Genomic DNA, 8,141 nt, shown 5'->3' on the forward strand with positions numbered 1-8,141 from the left:
CCAAAAAGTTCTATATTAATTTTCTTTTGGCGATATTTATAGGCATTGTTTAAGCTTTTAAACCATATACTATTTTTATGATCATATACTATGATATTCGTTGTTTAGTTTGATCGTTTTTATAGAAATTTGGGACAAACTGATAATTATGATACTTATAGAAGCTGAGTTGAAATGACAGAGTTGGTTAGATTATTGGCGTCAGATAAACAATTATCTTTTGATGGATCGTCGTTTTAGGCTAGCTTTTTGATTAATGTGGATTATCGTTTGATCTTCAAAATCTTTACATTAAAGTATTAGATGGTTTTCCAAAATCTTTACATTAAAGCCTAAATTGGGCTTTGGCTGTTTAAAAATTTAGACCGGCCTTGAGAAACTATTAACTAATAAGTAATTAAGTATTAACCATGTAATGTTAAAATACAAAGTATAATATTAATGAGAAGTGCGAAAAATGAATCTAATGCAATAATCTTAAATTTGGATGGTAGAGATTAGTTTAAGAATAAAAAATTGATGAGAAAGACATGAAGGTAATAACTCACTTATTATGACTTTCTCTCGGCACATGTCAATTCCTCCATCATTTAAAACGTCTATAAATTTTCATACGACATTTCTTTTAGAAATTTATTTTACCATAATAAGAAGCGTTTTTTATCTTTAAAGAGGTAGTGGGTTTTTTATATTGTGTTATTTGGTTATCCAATGTGTTTTTTAATTGAGTTTTTCTATCCACTGTGTTATAGATTTTGATTATTGTGTTTTTCAGTTGTTATTCATTTAAAGATAAAAATTAAAACAAAAATTACATCATTGTGTTTTTTGTTCGTCATTGTGTATTTATGCTCAGTATTTGTCTTTTGACTTGTCATTTTGTTTTAGTCATTATGCTCAACATTGAGAAAAATAGTATTATGTCCATCGTGTATTACGTTCAAGTCATCGTATAATATGTGGATTCCATTGTGTTTTACGTTTCAGATCATTGTATTATATGTATTTACCATTGTGTCTTACGTTTCAAACCATTGTGTTATATGTATTAATTATTGTGTAATATGTATTTATCATTGTGTTTTATGTATTTAATAATTTGTTGGTATTTACACAACGGCGTTATTATTATTTAAAAAAACACAATGATCAGTTGAAAGACACAGTGGTGAAAAAACACATTGACAAACTAAAAGATACAATAACGAAAAAAGACACAATGGTAAACAAAAAAGACACAATGACGTAAATTTTTCTAATTTTATATAACAAAATCACATTCATATTAAAAATAAAAAACGCTTGTTATTATAGTGATTTTTTTTTTAAATATCATATGAATATGAAAAAGTTATAGACTTTAAAATGATTGAAGAATTAACATGTAATTTGAATGTGAAGAGAGAAAATATAGACTATTACTATTATACATTTTTTCCTGTGCTCCATATTTAACACATACAAAGTATTTATGATTTCTCACACTTCTCAATAATTTTTTACTTTTGTAAAATAACTTAACCCTTAAAAGTCACTAAGCAGCCAACATTATATTGGGCCTAAATTGGTCTTATAAGATGTGATCCCAGCCCACATTTAAAACCCGAGATGTGAAGATGATGTGATGCAGATGCTTAATATAAAAGGGGCATTTTAAATAGAGATTTTAAATAGGGGTAAATGAGTAACTTAATTTAAAAAGAGGAAATATGTAATTCATGTTTTAATGTTAGGGAAATACTCATTCCGTCCCATTTTAAATGTCCATTTTTTCATTTTTTGTTGTCCCAATTTAAATGTTATTTCTATACATATAAATTCAATATCTAATTGTGGCCTTACTATTACATATACTAGATGTTTTATTTTACAAAAATGGTTTTTAGCCATAATAACTTAAAAGACATTATTGTCATTTTACAGCTCATAAAATAAAATGATCAAACATTTCTTAACTAGATTTAGTTTTTCATAATACAATAATTAATTGATCTTTAAAATAAAGTCTTAATTAATATTCAATAACATATTAAGTTTCATTCAAGTGTAATTGACATATAGTTGATTCCTAATATATATCATTCATGAAATATGAAAACGCTTTCTCATTCAATTCTTTATAACTATTTTGTAGATAAATTGTGTTAAATAATCATTGAATACGTATAATAATAATATATTGTTTTAATAGAGCGTGCTCTTTAGCTTTATGTTTCTTTCAATATGTACTCATTTAACTCGTTTCCTTTGTAACTATATTTTTTTACCCATTTAGAGATAATGTAATTTGAAATGGTTGATAACTATGAATGAAATTTAAAATGAATGATAACTGTGTATTGTAATTAGACTTGCTTGGTTGCTGCAAATTTAAATTATTTCTAACAAATGTCAGACTGTAAAGAAAATATATGTATATAGTTAGTAAATTTTCATCTTAAAAAAATCCACTTTTGAATTAAATAACCTAGTGAGTGACCCGTGTAATACATGAGCGGGAATTATAGAAAACGTAATATATATATATGTGTGTGTGTGTGTGTGTGTTTTGAATTTAAATGAATTGTAAATGTTATATTTATAAGAACGAATTATTTTAGATGAATTATAAGGTATTACATCATGAATATTAATTAAACGGTAAGTGCATCATTTGAAATTAAATTATTATTAATTATTATTATTAAAATTATAATAACGTACACATTTATCAAAATTAGAGTCAAGTCATATTAATAAAAATATTCAAGTTGTTAACCTGTTAAAATTCGGTTTTTGAAAGTATGGTCAAAGTCTAACTGTATAACCTATTTTTGTAAATTTAATATAAGTGGTAAAAAAATTCGTATTTCAAAATGGTTTAAATAATAATTTTTATTACTGGAAAATATAATTTAAATAGAATTGATAAATAAATTTGTAAATAAAACATATTATAATATAAATAGAAATCATGTCGGGTTTTAGTCAAAAATAACTATTATTATGTAAATTTAAGTTGACATAATAAAATCAATATGGTTTTTAATATACGTTTTTTAAGTAATTTTTGATATATTATTATTATCTAAATTTACGATAAAAATTTTCAAATTAACTTATACCAAAAATAAATATAAGAATAATAGCTTTTAAATTATTTTAGTCAACATATACCAAAAATATATGGTTACTTATTTTTCTAATTAAATTTAATAATTTCAAACAACTTATCATAATTAGTCCAATTATTTACATATTTACTTATTTTCAAACGACTTATATAAATTTACTTATTTACTTTACTAATGACGTTTTTGTTGGAATACCGTATGCCCGAGACACATAATTAAGTTAATGTGGCTAGCCGTGTTTGATCCAAGTCGGGTCATACCCAATAACGAGTTAGACACACACCAATTATGTATTTGTTAAGATAAGATCTATATGACAAATACAGAACACGACACATTCAGAAAATCGGGTTTCTGAATACTTACTTGAAAGTGTTAAATAAATTAATTGGTTAATTTATTTATTCAAATAATTATTATTGGAATGATTATTTAACTATATGTTCTTTTATAAAATGGTTTATAAAAGATGGGGTGTTTATATATTTTATAATGTATAAAATAAATAAAATAAAATAAAAAAAAAAAATAATAATAATAATAATAATATTGGGGCCGGTTTTGGGTGGGCCCCACACCCCAATGTATTGGTCAAATCTTGTCATGTATTTGGTATAGATTGAGTATAATTTACTTAACCTAATACCTAACATCATGGATGATGGATATGATGATAAAAAGGATAATGATCAAGAATATAAGAAACTTTCAAGTAACCAAAAATAAAGACCACCACTCTTTCTTTTTCTTTTCTTGTAATCGGCCAAAAAGGAAGAGGCTCGGGTCTCGGGTTTTTCGTGTTCAAGCTTCCTAACCTAGCTCGGTGTGTGTTGGAGGCTCGGGGTATATTCCATTTGAGGATTTTCCTTTGAAAGTCTAGCATCAACATCATCATCTTCTTCAACATCAACTACAATCTTAAAGGGTTAAGAGTGTAAGTGTTTATAGCTTTGATAGTTTAGCTTTTCCGTATCATTTGATCCTTGCTTCGGGTTTCTAATAAATAGATTATTGGTAATCTTAATACTTGAATGAACAAGGTTGTTCATGAACATATCTTATATAAACTTGTAAGATATACATATATAAACATATGGATAGATATGTTTAGTTTGTAAATATCACGCTTCCGCCTTAATTGTGACTAGTTAAATGGTTAACTAAGTGTTAATTATCCATAGAAACCCAACAAATGGCATCAAGAGCCGGGATACGGGAAACTAAGCTTCGGGTTTTCGGTTTTATATTTTCCCCTTGAAAGATTTTATACAAAAAAAATTAACATGCATAATTTTTTTTTTGTATTTAATCTTGTTATATTTTTGGCTTTTTTCAAAAAAAAAAAAAAAAAAATATAAAACCGATTATATGGGCCAAAGCCCAAATCGGGTGATTTTGGGCCGAAGCCCACTTGGATATGGTTATTGGGCTAACCGGAAATAAAAGGGAAAAAGCTTTATGGGCCGAAGCCCATTTTTGGTTAAATGGGCCGAAGCCCGTGGTTTTTTTAATTGGGCCGAAGCCCATGTGTTTTGCACATGTGGGCCGAAGCCCATAATCATGTTATTGGGTCAAGCCCAAATTGGGTTGGGCTAGGCCCGATAAAGTCAAGGGGTTTTTGGAACGGGTTCCTAAAACATAACGGGTTATGTTTGTTAAAACTAGACCGAGCCGTAGACCAAATGGATGTTTGTTTGTGGTTGATGTTGTGATTGTAGTTAATTATTCAAGTTTCGGTTTGTAATAATTAATTAGGGGCAATTTTGTAATTTTGTAATTATTTATTCATATGGGTATGTAATAAATAGGTTATTTGTAATATCTTTATTTTATAGAAAAAATGTATTAGGACATTTGATTTTGTAAAATTAAAGAAGATTGCAAAATTGGAAGTTTGGGCCTAATTGGGCCGGGTATGGTGATAATGGGTCTCACAAGCCCATTAAAGGGATTCAAGCCCAAAAGGACCTAAGCCCACCAATTGAGCCCAAATGGAAGCTTATGGAAGCTAAGGCCCAAGTTCAAGCCCAATCGATCACAACGGGGTTGAAGAAGATGCTCGAAGCATTTGGATGCGGGATCGAGTGGGAGCTACAACATCCATGTGTCATGTGTCCCTTAGGATTGGACCTAAGACACACACTTGTTTCGGCTAACAAGTGTGGTCTAAATTAGTGGCTCGTGTCTAGTATAATTATGTATGCTTGTTAATTGATTGTTTGATTGTGTGGTTGTTAGATATTAGGATATCAACTTCGTCACTTAGAATTAATTAACAAAGCATAAAACGGGTTCTAATAATTATCGGTAATTACGTGACACATAGTTTAATAAAATGGATTTATTAACTAGCCGTCTCACGCCCATAATAAAATGGTTTTATTATAAATTAGAATTTTGAAAAATGGTTTCAAAATAATCATGTTACTAAATGCATGTTAGAACATGATTTAAAGTTTTATAACTAGAATTATTAAAACTAAAAATCCCTTTTTGAAATTAAGGATAACAAGTTAAACACCATCCTTTTGTATTAACGCTTAACATATTAGTAAGCTCTTAGTGGGAAAAAGGTCACCTAACCGCGTAGAGTAAACTAATATGTTGAGGTAATATTAGCATATAAATGGGAAAAAGGTCACCTAACCGTTTGTATGTTAATATTACAAGTTGATACAAGTAGGACAACTTAAATTAGAACCATGTGAAGAGGGTCACCCAAGCATGGGGTCTAATAGGTGTTGATGGGATAAACATGCCGACACGAAATATGATTTCGAACCGGTCCCATAAACTCTAGAAGTTGCAAAAGGGTTTGCAATTGTTATGAATAACTACCTTGATAAACCGACAATGGGAAAAAGGTCACCTAACCGGAGTCGGGTTTATCGTTGGATTCTAGATTTTAATTATTAATTATATTTGGTATATATATAAAAGGGTATTAATAATTAAAATATGTAAAACACTAAAATGAACTTAATTAAAATTCTGCAGATGGCCGCACACGTCGACGACAACATAATCCCTAACGTCCAAAACGTATCTCTCCGATCTATTCTCGCTAAAGACCGTCTTAACCACAATAACTTTTCGGATTGGTTCCGAAATTTAAGGATTGTTCTAAAACAAGAAAAATTATATCATGTTTTGGAAACACCTATCCCCAACGAACTGGAAGAGGGAAGTGAGGTCGAATACATGAATTGGGTCAAACACACGGAAGATTCCATTCAAGTGTCATGCCTCATGTTGGCGACTATGGTTCCCGAAATCCAAAAGGATTTCGAAAACCATAATGCGTACGACATGATTACTCAACTTAAGGAAATGTTCCTTAAGCAATCGAGGGTTGAAAGGTTCGAAACGGTTCGAGCCTTGCATGCATGTAGAATGGATGATAATCAACCAGTTTCAACTTATGTACTTAAGATGAAAAGTTACATTGATCGTCTCGCCAAGCTCAATTGTCCCATCTCAAAAGAGTTAGCAACGGATTTGATCCTTAACTCCCTGTCGAAAAGGTTCGACACTTTCGTGTTAAATTATAACATGAATGGGTGGGACAAAAACATTGGAGAACTTAACTCAATGCTTAAAACAGCCGAGGCGAGCATGGGTAAAAGAATTTTACCCGTGTTTGCGATCAATGAAGGTAAATCCAAGAATCGATCTCAACCCAATTCTAAGGCTAAGGTAGCAAAAAGAAAGGGTCCTCCTGTGCATCTTAAGGGTAAGGGCAAATCACCGGTTATGGCAAAGAAACAAAAGGTTGTGGAACCGAGGGGTCATAAGGATGATCCTTGTTTTGGTTGTGGGGAGACCGGACATTGGAAACGCAATTGCCCGGTCTACCTAAAAGAGCTAAGAGACAAGAGGAATGCGGGGCATGCCTCGGGTAATGTCTTTATGATTAATATTGAGCTAAATCTTATTTCTTCTAACACATGGGTATTGGATACCGGATGTGGAACTCATATTTGCAATTGGTTGCAGGGGTTCAAAAGGAATGAAGACTTAAAGAAGGGCGAAGTGAGTCTTTTCATGGGCAACTGTGCAAGGGTGCACGTGGTCGCTAGAGGAGACTTCACTTTATCGCTTCCAAGTGGTTTGGAAGTTGTTTTGAGAAATGTTTTGTATGCTCCTAGTTTGACTAGGAACATTATTTCTGTGCACCTTTTTAGACAATGTAACTTTGACTTTAAATTTGTAAAATCAGAAATGCATGTATCATCTAATGGTATCTTTTATTTTAAAGTGTACCAAACAACGGTATTTATGAATTGGTTCATGACAATACCTCAAATAGCTCATTATATCAAACTTCCACTAAAAGACTCAAAAAGGATTTGAGTGATTCCTACATTTGGCATTGTCGTCTTGGACACATAAACAAGAATCGTGTAAATACTCTCCAAAAGAATGGTCTTTTGAAAACAAATGAGTTAGGTTCGTTTGATGAGTGTGAATCTTGTATTCAAGGCAAGATGACCAAAGAGCCTTTCAAAGGTACAAATGAAAGGGCTAAGGACTTGTTGGGTATCATACATACGGATGTATGCGGACCCTTCAAGCCAACTAGTAGGAATAGTGAAAGGTACTTCATTACCTTTACCGACGATTTTAGTCGATATGGGTATGTGTATTTAATGAAACACAAACATGAAGCCTTTGAAATGTTCAAGGAATTTCAAAATGAAGTACAAAATCAGCTCGACCGAACAATCAAGGTACTCCGCTCCGATAGAGGAGGCGAATACCTAAGTGATGTTTTTCAAAGTCATCTTAGAGATTGTGGAATTATTTCACAGCTTACTCCTCCTGGTACTCCTCAACATAACGGAGTATCCGAGAGGAGGAATCGAACACTGTTGGACATGGTTCGATCAATGATGGCACGAAGCTCACTACCGCCATCATTTTGGGGATATGCGCTACTTACAGCGGCTCGTATTTTGAATATGGCCCCGACCAAAAAGGTGGATCGAATACCCTATGAAGTGTGGCATGGAAAGGTTCCATCCTTTT

This window comes from Bidens hawaiensis, unplaced genomic scaffold (assembly GCF_021521415.1).
Source record: "Bidens hawaiensis isolate Kalapana, Puna unplaced genomic scaffold, B.hawaiensis_p1.1 tig00016190_1, whole genome shotgun sequence".
NCBI classification, from domain to species: domain Eukaryota; kingdom Viridiplantae; phylum Streptophyta; class Magnoliopsida; order Asterales; family Asteraceae; genus Bidens; species Bidens hawaiensis.